The sequence below is a fragment of the Humulus lupulus genome, chromosome 5, assembly GCF_963169125.1.
Source record: "Humulus lupulus chromosome 5, drHumLupu1.1, whole genome shotgun sequence".
NCBI classification, from domain to species: domain Eukaryota; kingdom Viridiplantae; phylum Streptophyta; class Magnoliopsida; order Rosales; family Cannabaceae; genus Humulus; species Humulus lupulus.
In genome coordinates this window covers 217,270,601-217,285,790 of record NC_084797.1, presented here as the reverse complement: position 1 = coordinate 217,285,790, position 15,190 = coordinate 217,270,601, and positions in this window count along the sequence as shown.

Below are 15,190 nucleotides of genomic sequence, written 5' to 3'. Positions count from 1 at the left end.
TCACAAACAATCCAAAATATAACAGTTTATCCCAATATTCATCCATATATTCATTCACATGCATAACAGTGCTGATAAGCACGCCTCAATATCATCATGCAATAGTCAAGGGCCAGGCCCTATTAGTATCTCATGCTCCCTATTAATCAAGCATATATCGACAATCATATTTCATTCAGATCATTTAAACATATAATCATGTATACACAATTACCAAACCCTGAGTTGAGCTTGTCTTTTGCGGGGAATGTACATGTCCAGCCAGTCTTCAGGAACCTTTAAACCTAGGACGCTCTGATACCAAGTTGTAACACCCTGGATAGCCAAGACCGTTACACTGTGTGTTTATAAAGGTGCAAGACTCGCTAATCAAGTCATTCAATTCAAAATGTGTTACTGAAACTATAGTTGAGCTAGGGTTAAAATATTTTGGTCTCAAAAGCTTCATTTCTTATAAATAAACATTTTCTCTTTACATGGGATCCCAAAAGTAATAAGTTTAAGACTGTTTACAAAATAATTAAGATTTAAATACATATACTAGCCATTCTAAGGCAAATCAGGCAGTTAAGCATTTCTCGTCCTGTTCCACTCCTCGGCTGTGGCAGCCGAACAACTGACTATGTACATTCAGCCCCGCAGCTCTCCATCTTAGGGTGGGTCCAACTTGCCTTTGCCTTTACCTGCACCACGTAGCACCCGTGAGCCAAGGTCCAGCAAGAAAACACAATCACAGAGCACAATCATTCAACATACATTCAGATAACTCATACCGCATAAGCATGTACTCAACAGTCTAAGCATTCATCTTAATCAAGTATTCAGCATACCAAGTATATCATTCCATATCAATAATCAATTCACATATGATAACTAGGGTTAACGCCCTTAGGCCGCATCCTTTATTTATCCCACTTACTCCGGCCCGCTTAAACCGAGCTCAGAGAATGTTATGCTGTCCTCAACTACCGGTGGCCGAGCCGCACCTTATGCGCAAGTATTATTTACGGCACCCTTAGGTCGATATCACATGTCCCATGGCATAATACCATCTATGACATCATACACATATGGGGATCTCTTAGTCCCATCACAAACACATAACTGGGTGCAATTTTCTTACCTTTAGATTTGCTAGCTTTGTTCAATTTGATCCTCAAGCACAATCCCGTCCGAGCCCTAGCGTACACCTAGTCACAGCCATAGATCATAATTATCACCAAACCTCAAGTCCAAAACCTAGTCTCGGGACCAATCCCGAGCCCTCGGGAAGCCCTAATTCCACCAAACGGGGTGGTGGAATCAAACCCCGAACCCCCGGGCGAAAACCCTTGAAAAAAAACCCTAAAACCCCTTTCTGGAAACAGGGTAGCGCTACAACGCTCTAAGGAGAGCGCTACAACGCTCTAAGTAGAGTGCTACAGTGATACAAACAGAGCCTAAAATGCCACAGACCACATAGCCTAGCGCTATAGTGCCCAGTGACTAGCGTTGTAGCGCTAGTCACAGCACAGCCCTGCACAACATTTTCTCCTTCGAATTTTCCCGAGCCAAAACCTACTCAACACTTAACCAAACCTCAACCAAACTTCAAAGTAAGCCTCCCAATATCCTCAAATCATCCCATAAGTCCCAACCACAAAAAATTCAATCACATGCACCCCAAATCAAGGAAATCACCATAGCTGGACCTAAAGCTCAGAAACTCAACAAAAACAACAACTGAAACCACAGAACTTGAACTAGAATTCCTTAACTTTGATGGATGAGCCTAACCTAGGTTATTCTCCACACTAGCTTAGCCTCCACCTCCTCAAAGCTTCATCCTCAATTCCCTATAATTCCCCATCAAAACCCAACTCAAAATCCACAACAATACCAGGAACTAGAAACTGAAAAGCTACTTTGAACCTTACCTCAAATGATGAGTATCCCCTACCAATTCCTCAAACCAGACCAAAGACCTTAGCCTCAAGCTCCTGCCTAGACTCCCTTTGAGTTTTAGCTCCAAACTCCTTCAAGAAATGGAGAAGAGACCTTTAACCGAATGAGAGAGAGATAGACTTCCAATTTCCCTTTTTTTTTCCTTTTCTCTTCTTTCTTTCCTTCAAACCTCTACTGCCTTCTACACATTCCACTAAAGTATAAAACTCAATAACACTTATCCCCTTATAAACCAAATGACCACAATACCCTCCCATGAAAATTTAAGCCCTTAACCCAACCAAGGGCATTCTGATCATTTATTTCCAATTCCCGCTAAATCCTCGAGTGTCTCTAATATTTACCACTTACTTCCTGACACCTAGCCAATCACCAATTATATTACCTACTACCAAAATAGACTCCAATATATTCTCTAAATTCCCATAAATACCCCCAGGCTCACCTCGAGCCGGGTATAAATCCCCACCGTGACTTTTTCGTTGAACTGCTCACTAGGATCGTCTCGAGTCACATATTACAAATATATCCACATAATAATGTGGTCTCATCAATTTATCACAAATATGTAGAGTTATGCTCTCAACGGGCCAAAATTACGATTATGCCCTTCTAACCTAATTAGGGCCTACATGCATACTAATACACATAGTCATGCATCTTAGATATTCAAATAATCATATAACATGCTTTTAATCATTAAATCACATATAATCCAATTATGCCCTCCCGACACAATAATCAAGGACCTTAAGCCTTATTAGTAAATTTGGGTCGTTACACTAGTACATTTGCCTTAAGCGCCACCGGATCCTCTTCACAATCAGAGGTATCACCGTTTCCGTCCACCACAGTTGGCTCTCCAACGATACCACCTGAGGCTTTCCAGTCCATGATTCAACATTTCAGTCAAGCCTTTATGACCCAGAACAACAACTTCCAGCAAATGCAACAATATTTGCAAACAACAAATTCGAACATCCAACCTCCACAATTTCATCCTGTTAACTTGGGACATGAACATGATACAGTCCATGATGGCAAGTTTTCAACTACAACTCTACAACAAAACCCCCTTTCAATAACAAATCATTATAAGACTATTAAAAAAGTATTATAGTATATATAAAGTAAATGAGGTAAAGTAAACAAATGTTAAATTAAAACGCGGCAATCGAAAAAAAAAGCGGCAAATGAATGTGTTATATTCTTTTCCCTATTATGTGCAGTAGACTCCCCTTTTCCATCCCTTTCTCTGTCTCATTTTCCATCATATTTTCCTTCTCTCCTTTCTCTTCCTACTATACCCATCTCTATTTTCCCAAACCATAGCTGGAAAACAATTGGTAAAGACTCAACCTTTATCACCACCTCCTCTCTCGGACGCAACCTCCTACTCGAGCCTTGACGAAGAAAAAAAAACAGAGCCAAAGTAAATCTCAAGATATATGATAAATATAAAGTATGCTTCTCTATAATTTTTTTATTTGAAATTTTAACTATATTTTTCTTGAGAATCACTTCATTCACGACCCATGTTTTCTGATGATATATATATATATATAAATATAATCTTTGACATTTCCCTCACTACTCTCCCTCATCTCATTGTATCTCCCTAAATCTCTCGTGACCTTCTCTAGGTTGGGATATGAAAATTTCTATTAACAAGCTTATTTTCAGTATGATGGTGTTAGGTTGAGGAGAACATTTGCAAGTTTGCAAAGAAGGGTCTTACTCCATCTCAGATCGGTGTGATTCTTCATGACTCTCACGGTATTGCTCAGGTTAAGAGTGTTACTGGAAGCAAGATCTTGTGTGTTCTCAAGGCCCACGGTAATCATTCTTAGTGTTTTGTTTTATGAACTCAAGAGTAGAACCTTATTTTCAGTCAATGTTGAGCCTTATCTTCAGTCATTGTCGACCCATTTCATTGCTTTTTTTTGTTGGAAGAACTTTAGGTCTAGTTAACTATTTGCTAAATATTTGAATGAGCGAAGGGAATAATTAATTTTTATGGTTTTTCATTTGTTTAATTTTGGGTATTTGGGATTATAGTGTAATTGAGCTAGTTGTTTTTCTTGTTTGAGTATCTTAATACGGTTATTGAATGATAAGGGCATGTAGCCTTTGGTTGGGCGATGTCTTATCTGTATGTCTTGGTCGATTGGGTTTCTTTGTTTTTATAAAATTGGTTTTGTTTGTTAGGTCTTGCCCCTGAAATTCCTGAAGATCTGTACCATTTATTAAGAAGGTAGTCTCTATTAGGAAGCATCTAGAGAGGAACCGGAAGGACAAGGATTCCAAGTTTCGATTGATTTTGGTTGAGAGCAGGATTCAGACTTGCATGTTACTACAAGAAGACCAAGAAGCTTCCCTCCATTTAGAAGTAGTAAGTACTTTTGTTTCTCCATGTCTACCAATCTATAACTTGTTAATAGAAATGATATTCTTTGTATCCATTCATTTATTAGAGAATTGAACTGTGTCTTTTATTTTATTAGATAAAATATAAGTGAATAGAATATCTGAGTAGTATCTGCTCAAGCTTTTATTTATTAGACTAACTTTTTATGTACTAAGGAAGGCTTATGTAGAAAATTTTATTTATTAGATTCAGCATGCCTATTTACTTGAAATAGAAAAATTAATATGAAAAACTCAATGTAAAGTTAAAAAAGAGTTGAGGTTCAGCCAATCATTTTGTTTACAAGAGAGCATAAACATTTATTTTTGGGGGCAAAAAAAATGAGTAATTTTAATTGTTGGTATAAATGAAATGAATGAAATGAGAGTGGTACTGATCATATAGTTGTGTTTAGGAGTCCACTTAGCAGTTGGCTGGGTTTTGATGGTGAGCTTCAGTGAATTACTTTTGGATTTGTTTTGCGGGTGTGAGAGAAGATTCTCTGTTTCTATCATATTCATATGTTAAAGTTCCACTCCTTTTTATCTTTGTGGTGTATTCTTCTTCACTTAAATGGGTTTTGTGGATTAAGTTGGGATCAGATTGTATACTAGTTTTTTGTAATGAATCCACTTATGCTTGTTTGTTTTTATTGAATAGCCGTTACCACTGGTTTTCTGCGGCCATAATTTTATAAATTCAAGGGTGAAAAGTGGAAGCTTTCCAATAAGATAAAAATATATGTATATATTGTTAGACAATGTAATATTACATGATTAGTTTTCTGTTTCTGGTTTGTTAGTTTTCTGTTTCTGGTTTGTTAGTTTTGTTAGCTTCAGTTGTATTCAGTTATACTGTTACAACTTCCATCTATTTCTATGTTGTGTATTGCTACAGTTGTAAAGTTGTATATATAAATAAGGTTTGCTTGAGTCTCAAAATCTTCTTTAGAGCTACTTTTTCTCCATTTACATTCTTGAATTAACTTGGTATCACCCTATGCTAATATTCCTGGTTATCTCCCAACAGGTTGTACAAAATTACTTAACCTGCCACTTTCAGTTCTCAAAACTTTTGGTCAGCATAAAATAACTGTACATGTTCTGTTGCAGTATTTGAAGCGCATCCATTCCATGACTCATCAAATTCTTGAAAGGTTTGCTTTGCTTTTATCTTATCCACCCATGGGCATTTTGAGTTTTTGAGTTTTTTCAACTTTTTTTTGATCGAAAAAAGGAGTATATTAAAAACATAGAAACAAATTACAACTGCCAGATTTGAAACACCACCAAACTTACAACAAACTCAAAACAGAGACTAAAATACAAGCCAAATCATAAACTCCTAACCAACTCAGCAATTGATCTATTCTTAGCCAAACATTGTTGACTCAAACAGCCAAAAAATCTAGCTTTCAAACTCAAACTTATCATTTTCATCTTTCAGAATTTTTATCTTTTATGTTTTATCAACTTTACCAGTTTATTTTGAGTTTTTATTTGGGCATTTACCAGTTTATGTTTAAAGATCATATTTTGATTGCTATTTTGAACTGTTCTTGAGACAAGATACTTTGATTGATTTTTGGCTCTGAAATATACTGGTATAAATGTTGGGAATGCCAAGTTTCATTAAAATGTCATTCTTTCCTTACCAAAACTACTGTGACAAGCTAGGGTGAGATGTGGGGCCAATGTTTTAGAATGGTGCCACTACAGAAGAAAAGCATGTCTGTTAAAAAAACCATTTGGGGTTGTAATAAGATAGTTTTATTTTTGAAAAATAATTTGACTTAAAAGAAGAGAAAGCTGAATGGAGAATAAAAGAACATCAACCATCCAAGAATGAAAACATATACAAGTTAAGCTAAAAATCAGGTCAGATTTTAGATCTCAAAAAATGCTAAGTAATTAGCTATTAAATGTTGTATGGCTCTTGTCAATCATAAATGATAAACAAGTAATTGCTAGCCGGGGTTAAGCAAGTTTGGACTAGTTAAAACAAATGACATGTATAACAAGAGCCAATCACAACACAAGACTTCTGTAGTTGATAAAATATCATCACACTATCATGCATGTCTTTTGCCAATTATTAAAATTAGTTTCCTTTTTAGTTTTTCAATATCTCTCCTCTAAATATTTGTCTTTGTATGGTTCAGATTAATAAGACAGATTATATTCATTCCTATTGCACTTTGTAATTAGTTGGTCAATCCACATTTTCCCATTAGTGCCACCTAGAATTGAAACCATGTCATTGATATTACTTTTTACTACTCAATTTCTCTATCAATAGTAATTAATGCTATACTATTTATTTAATTTATATATCAATTGGTGGTGGGAATTGTGTAAAGCTGAACCCAGATTTCCTAGCATGATGCATACAGTTCACTATATAATTAACTTGAATCTCTCTCTCTCTCTCCAGTGGTACATATATACACTTCAACACTATTATTTGGTAATTAAACTTTGATCACATGATTCATTATCAACTTGCAAGGTAGGAACTAACTTTTAATATATCAGTACAACAACACTCTATACTGGTTAATTTATGATTTTAAATTTTGAAAAAGAAAAAGAGAAAAGAATGTGGTATAACCTGTAAGTGATTTTCTAATTTCTAGATAGCCTGCAAAATATGAGTCAGAAAAACCTTCTATAGCAGCTGTACTATATTCGTTTCCAGCTCCACCATAAACCAGAAATCTATACCCACAATTAGTTTTGCAGCACCCCAATCTTTCATCTCAAATTCTTTTTTCAGTTCAGCCTTTACCCTTTCAATTTCTCTCTGTAATCTCTATTAGAGTAGAAATGTCCCCTAGAAAAAAAATTATTGGATAATAACATCTCAATCATCCCCGGAAAGAAACAATTCAATTATGGAAAAAGTACCATTTAATCCCATATATTCAGAAAACGATCAAAACTTACTGTTGTATTGTGTGAAATAGGTACACTCTCCTATCCATTTTGTCAAAATTTACTAAGTCATACTTAAAATGCCTTTAAAGTAAATGTGTGTATATATTTTATCCCCAAATTTTAAGATCGAATTAGATAAATTTTGGATTTCAAAGGCTGTTTTAATATCTATTGAAATTTTTTAATTTTGTATTCATCTTTTAGGTATTGATTATATTCTTTAGGTTGTGGATTGAATTGGTAAGGAGCATTGCAAAGTTAATTTGCAAGAGGTACGGAATTTGTTCTTTTAACTCTTATTATTAATGTCTTAAAAATGTTAGAGGAGTTTGAATATCTTAAATATTCATCCATAGAGAAGTAGGTTCTGAGATTAAAATAGTGTGCTGCGGTGATAACGGAAGGTTGAAAACTTGTGTGTATTATAGAAGTAGGTTATGGAAAATTTGTTTGTGTGCTGCGGTGATATAAGGAAGAAAACTTATTGTGTGTTGTTTGAATTTTTTGACTTGGTATTGATAGATGGTTAGGTAAGCTTTTATATGTATAGATTAGATTTTTCATTATATGTATAGATTAGATTTTTCATTTAGTCATATTGTTTTCATTATTTCCATATGTATAGATTAGATTTAATTGCCATAACCTAAGCTAAAATCTTGTCTTTGATCCAAACCCAATTAGTTAGTGGCTACCATTTTAGAATCTGATTTTTAAATTAAAAGCAACACTAGAATCTCTTGAACTAGAGACTATTAAATGGATAGAAAATAAACCAGCAGAATTAACAAAAAATGGTGGTCAAGGCACAACATAGACCAGTACCAAGTTACTTGTAGGGCTGGAAAACTAGAGTGAAGCTGCTATTTCCTGTCTTAAATATATATTAACAGCCAGTTTGAGCAAATATTCAGTAGAATGCGAAGACAAATGGCAGGATCTCATGCTGTCTAGCTAATTTTGCAGAGCCAACACAAGTTCAGAAAAACATTAACTAGATACACATTTAGATAAGCCTCCAATAAGAAAGACTTGTGTTAGAAGTTGTCTGGGCTGTTAGGTTGGGAAGATATTGTAGATAGAGAGTGAGATTTACTTAAAGAAGAATTTGGCAATCTTTGGGAAAATGGACCCTCTCAATCTAACTCAACCTTGTAATATTTAGGGTTTTGGTCTATACCAGCACTGTCTATTAATTAATAATGAGGAATTTCAGTAGTTCTCTCTAGTTTTTGGTTCCTAAAAAATTACTATAAGGTTTTCAATCAAAGGAAAATCTATCTAAAATAAGTGAAACTCACTCTGCCTTACTGATTTCAATAGAAATCTCCATAATAAAATGCAAACACGCTTTTCAAGCCACAAAAACAAAAGTAATTTACACATTTAGAAATTGTACACAATATTTTACTATTTATTATCTTTAATATTGATCTCAAAATGAATCCTTCTCTAATTCTTTAGTGCAGCTGAAGGAGAGCATTAACTAAACTATTTGTATAGTTTTTAGTTAAAAGAAACTGAATACAGAACTAAGACTTAGAGCAGGATTCATTCTGAGATCAATACTACAAAACTTACATAATAAGAAGACCAAAATCATCAGCAATCCCTTACAATCGTGTATAGACAGAGAATATAATATAAAATCTGACTCAAAATTACAAATCTATGAAACAAGTATTAGATAGTGTACCCCATGGAACCCCTTTGTAGCATGAAAATCTTACCCTTGTCCATTGTTGAAACTTCCTTTTACTGCAGAATCAAACACACAATCACTTCCTACAAATTAAAATCAGTCAAAAAGTCTGAAGTTCCTTAGTATAATTCTCATTTTCCATAAGAAACAAGGGCTGATATGATTAGTATAATAGAAAATAGAAAGCCATAATTTAAAAGAAAACCAAGAAATGAAATGCCTTTATTTATTCAAGAGAGTAATTAGCTCGCAGAGGGAAAACTGCCAAGACTAGAGGGAAAAAAAACTGGTAAGAAAATAATGGTATGGTGGAATAAAATTACAATTAAAAAGTGTAATTTCTTCAATTAATTATAACCCAAATATGAAAGTACTTAGCCATATGATGGTATGGTGTATTCTGATGATCTATATAGCCTATAAGTAGGTCCAAACAAAGTGAGTACAATAGATTGAATTTATAATGTATACTAATAGAAAATGGCCACACTAACAAACAGATGGCTATGTATGCTTCTTAAACTGGCCCTGAATTGTGAGATATATGACACTTGTTTTGTTAAAAATGATGTTTAAATGCATGCTCATTTGGTAATGTTTTGTTAAAAACAATATATCTTTGAAAATTTTTGTATTTAAAAGCAGTCCAATATTTGGTAATGTTTAGGGTTAGGGAACATTTATCTTTTTCTAAAGATTACTTCTTATTCATTGAAAGGAAAATAATTTCAACAACAAGTTTCTGGGTCAGCCATTTCTTTTTATTTGAAACAAGTAAATAATAATATGCTAAAATTAGTACATATGTAAGAAAATAGGTTCACCATAATCCAAGTAAAACTTTACCCACCATTTATATTCTTGCTCATAAATATAAAAAATAGGAAGAGAAATCAGAGATCATAGATGGAATATTATACAAAGACAAAAATCTAAGTCTGACCATTGATGATACTGAAAGGTTAAATATTTTTGTTTATAAAAGAAAAGATGGTGATGAGGCTGACATTCTCATCCTTCATGTGTTCTATTCTATCATACAAAAATAGTCCACACTCCACACTACACACTCCACACTCCACAAGCTGCTAACATGGCAATGGAATTTTGGAGGGGACCACTCTAAATACTAAGAAATATAATAATAATAATAATAATAATAATAATCATAATAATAATAATAATAATAATCTTGAGCAAAAAAATAATAATAAAAAAAACAAAAGAGATCAATGTCTTTTCCTTTTCTTTCCTTATGGTTGGTTACCACCATTTGGATCATATAACCAATTGTTTTTACAGATTTAAAAGATTGAATTAATCATATTATACTCTCAAGGAACAATTTCTTAAGAGCACATGATGTAGAGTCTGCTACCCACTAGACATAATATCCCTTTTTTTCTTAATCAAATTAAAAGGGCCAGTACCCACTAGGCCTTTTCATTGATATATTTACAACCCACAAAACAATTGAGGTCGAAAATAACAATATGGTCAACTTCTCTATTAACCAACATTGACTTAATGACCTTTCTTTTCTACTTCTACAACTAACCCCAAAACAATACAGATGATACAAAACATAAGCTGCTTGCTATTTTCAAAAGATACTAAGAAGATTCCCTTAAACTCTGATGATCCTACTACCTATTGCAATGTCTATCAGAGGAAATGAAATGAAAAAATATTAAAAATTTCTTAAACTCAACAAAAATAAAGGAATTCTTCCATTTTTAATCATTCATAGAATAAATAGCAAAAATAGGATATTTAACTGAAGAAAAGGATCTTTTTAACTGGTATGACCTAAAATTCTCTTTTAAGATGACCTGAAATTCAAACAAGGCATGTTTTCTTTTAAAAGCATGTGTGTTAATGACCTTGTCATGACCCTGAAATTACAACCGCAAATAATGTGATTGTCTTGTCTAACAGTTGTTAAACCCAGACAAAAAACAAAATTTTATTAAGAGAACAACATCAAATTCAAATTCATTGGAGATGGATAAAAGTTGGATCCATCTTAACAAGTTAGTAACCAAAATCACATAGTTTATTTTGGGTATAAGTTTAAGTGTCAGTGCTTGATTATTGACGTATGCTCTAAAATTGTAGAGCAACGGTGGAATATGAGCAAAATGCTAGGGAGTTTGTTAAGACAGCCATGACGAATCTTGGATTTCCAGCCAAGATTCTTTGTCCATGAAACAAATGTCACAATCTAAGACATCAACTTTCAGACGAAGTTGTCGAACACTTAGTTTTGTGGGGCATGGACCAATCTTACAAAACATGGTTTCATCATGGGGAAGATCTAGTCCAAAGAAGCACGACAAACACAAGTTTTGAATATGATTTATTTCGGGCAGCGGGAGTATTTTCAAGTAACACCAATGATTTTGGTGACGATAACAATGATGCTGATTTTCAGAGTCTATTAGCAGATGCTGAATCTCCATTGTACGAAGGTTGTTCAAAGTATACAAAAATTTTGTCTATCGTTGGGCTGTATAATCTAAAATCAAAGCATGGAATCTCAGATGTTGGCTTTAGTGAGATGTTGGAGATGATCAAAGAAATGTTGTCGAAAGATAATCTCCTACTGACATCAATGTATGCAGTTAAAAAGTTTCTAAAGATGTTTGATCTGAGCTATAAGCATATCCATGCTTGTGTCAACGATTGTTGTTTGTATACAAAAGAGAATGCTGATGCCCAAGTATGTCCCACTTGTCAATATCCAAGATGTAAGCAAAATGAACAGACAAAAGAGATTCTACAAGGGCAGTCTGCAAAATTGTTGAGATATTTTCCTATTATACCAAGGTTTCAAAGGATGTTTAGAAAAGAAGAGATGGCTTTAAGCTTAAAATGGCATTCAACCAATAAAAGAACAGATGGGAAAATGCGGCACCCGATAGATTCAGAGGCTTGGGATGCAGTTTATGGGAGATGGCCAGATTTTCAATTTGAACCTAACAACCTTCGATTAGGACTTGCTGCTGATGGGATCAATCCTTACAAAAATATGAGTTCTACGTATAGTTGTTGGCCTATAATGCTCGTTGTATATAATCTGCCACCTGCGTTGTGCAGGTAGGATGAATTTACCTTTCTATCTATGTTGATTCCTAGACCTAAACAACCCGGGAATGACATAGATGTTTACTTAGAGCCCTTAATAGATGAGTTACTTGAATTATGGAATGGTGTTTATACATATGATATTTCTACAAAGAAGTTTTTTAATTTAAGGGCCATGTTGCTATGGACCATAAATGATTTTCCAGCTTATGGAAACTTATCTAGATGTGTGACTAAAGGGAAGTATGGTTGTCCTGTTTGTGGCGAGCACTCAAATGTTGTTTGGTTGAAGCATAGCAAAAATATGTCCTTTTGCAATCATATTTGATTTCTATCACAAGAACACCGTTATAGAAAGAAGAAATATACAACAGCTAGGGCAAGGGAAAGAACACCACAATGTCCAATTATATTGACAGGTGTTGAAGTAGCTGAGCAGTTAAGAAAAGTGACTAATGACTTTGGAAAGTGAAAAAAGAGGAGTCGTGGTATAGACACAGAACAAATATGGAAGAAGCATTCTATTTTTTTTAGGCTGCCTTATTGGGAAATATTAGTTGTTTGTCATAACCTTGATGTTATGCATGTTGAAAAGAATGTTTGTGAAAGCATACTTAACACATTGCTCGATTGCAAAGGAAAATCTAAAGATCACTACAACTCGAGATTAGATTTGACAGAGATGGGCATTATGCCTCATCTCCATCCGTATGAAGAAAATGGTGTTACTCATCTTCCTGCTGTAGCTTACACTCTATCAAAATCTGATAAGAAGTTGCTTTGTGAGAGGCTATTTGACTTGAAATTGCCTTATGGATATAGCTCTAACGTTAGAAACTGTGTAGATGTGGAGAAACAGAAGTTGACAGGACTTAAGTCTCATGATTGTCATGTGATTATGCAACAACTATTGCCTATTTCTATAAGGGGTTTAATGGAAGAAGGTTGTAGAGAGACAATTCTTCGGCTCTCTAAGTTTTTCCATGGATTGTGTTAGCGTGTGGTTGATAAGGAGGAAATTATGAAATTGGAACTAGAATTCTTTGACAACTAGAAGAATATTTCCCTCCTTCTTTCTTTGATCCAATGATTCACTTGGTTGTTCATTTAGCACGAGAAGTTAGACTTTGTGGTCCGGTGCAATTTCGATGGATGTACCATTTTGAGAGATATATGAAATTATTGAAAGGATTTGTAGCAAATTATGCACGGCCAGAAGGATGAATTGCAAGTCACTATCTTGCTGTTGAATGTGTACGCTTTTGTGAAACATTTTTAAAGCAAAATGATAATCAAGACAGTACATTACTAGAAGAAAATCCACTATCAGCAGCAGAGAGCTTTGAGCTTGACCGATTGAACTTGGCAGTAGCGCATCGGTATGTGTTGTTTAACTCGGATATTGTAGAATCATTTCTCAATGTCCATATGGATGAGCTGAAAGAAAGACACTCAAATATGAATAACAATCAAACTTTGTTATGGAATCGACATTCTGAAGGGTTCCCGTTATGGTTTTATGAAAATGTTGTATTCTATTGCCAAGATAAAAGTTTACGTTTTGTTTTAGTGTACAAATTTCTTACAAGTATATTTTTATTTTCAGATTTCTAACATGAACAAAGTAGATGGCATGTTAGCTAAATTGGCTGAAGGTCCAAGTCGCGGTGTCACTTCCTACAAAGGGTACATGATTAATGGAATTCGATTCCATAAAAAAGGAGCTGAAAAAACAACTCAAAACAGCGGTGTATACTTGGAAGCACATGACAGTGGGAAATTGAATGATAAAGAAGAGTATTTTGGTGTTATCAAGGATATAATTATGCTTGATTATCGTACTTTTAAGGTGCCATTGTTTTGGTGCGATTGGGCGAATATTCGAATGGGTGTTAAGAAGTCGGAGTTCTATATGCTTGTAAATTTTAATATAGGACAAGCTCAATCCATTAGGGATCCATTTGTATTAGCTTCACAAGTGAGAAAAGCTTTTTATGCAAGGGTGAATGAGTCAAGTAATTGGTATATAACTTTAAAGGATTCAAATAGAGGGTGTTTTGGACTTGAATCCAATGAAGAAAATTGAGTTTCCTGTTGTTTCTTATGTACTTTGGATGAAACAAATCTGCTTACACTTTTTGTATGTAATTTTGGTGTATTATTACTCTTTTGTTGAATGAAACAAATCTGGTTTTATTACTCTCTATGGTGTACTTTACGATTTTATTTTAATTTGAATGAAATAATTCTGGTTTTATGGTTTTGGTGTATGTTTATTACTCTTTGGTGATCCGCATTTCTGATTTATATTCTTATGTTATCTTTCTTTTTATATTGTAGCAATTTCAACTTGAAAAATGAGTACATTATGAAGATCTCCAAAAAACACCTTCGTCTAGGTGCTTTATGCAATTTTGTGGCCAAAAAGCAAAAAGCATCATTGAAGACTCAAGCTGATTGTGATGATATGTTGCTTGGAAGCCCTGTTTTAAAGAAAAAGAGTGCTCTTCATAGGTTTTTAGCACCTGTTAGAGTTGTAATTGACTCACCACATGCTCTTAGTACTAGAGCATCAACTCGTCGTATGGTCTATAATACAGAGCCAGATCCAAATGATGATGTGGAAGACATGGAGATGTCACTTAGATGTTAAAAAACTAGACGATCTCTTAATTATGAAGTAGATAAGGTAGTTGATAGTGTTTGTGAAAAGGTAGTAAGGGAGGAACATGAAGAGATAGCTGATGAGGAAAGGGTTGGTGTATAATTTGAAGAAGGGGCTGTTGCACAATGTGAAGAAGTGGCTGCTGCAGAATGTGAAGAAGTGGCTGAGATAGAACTTGAAAAACCTCCTGGAAAATCTGTTAGATTACAAAAAACAACTGATGAGGAAAATCAAACTGAGATTGAAGAAATACCTCAAGATGTAGATGCGAATGTAATGAACTTAGCCAAGAAGACAAGGGGAAAAACTCTATTGGAAAATCTTACCAAGAGGAACAATGACTTAAGGATAACAGATTGGAATGAAAAAGGGCAACCAGTTGGTACTAACTCAGTGCAATTTTCTTCTTTTGTGGGCGCTCTTGTGCGAGAGGTTGTTCCTTACACTAT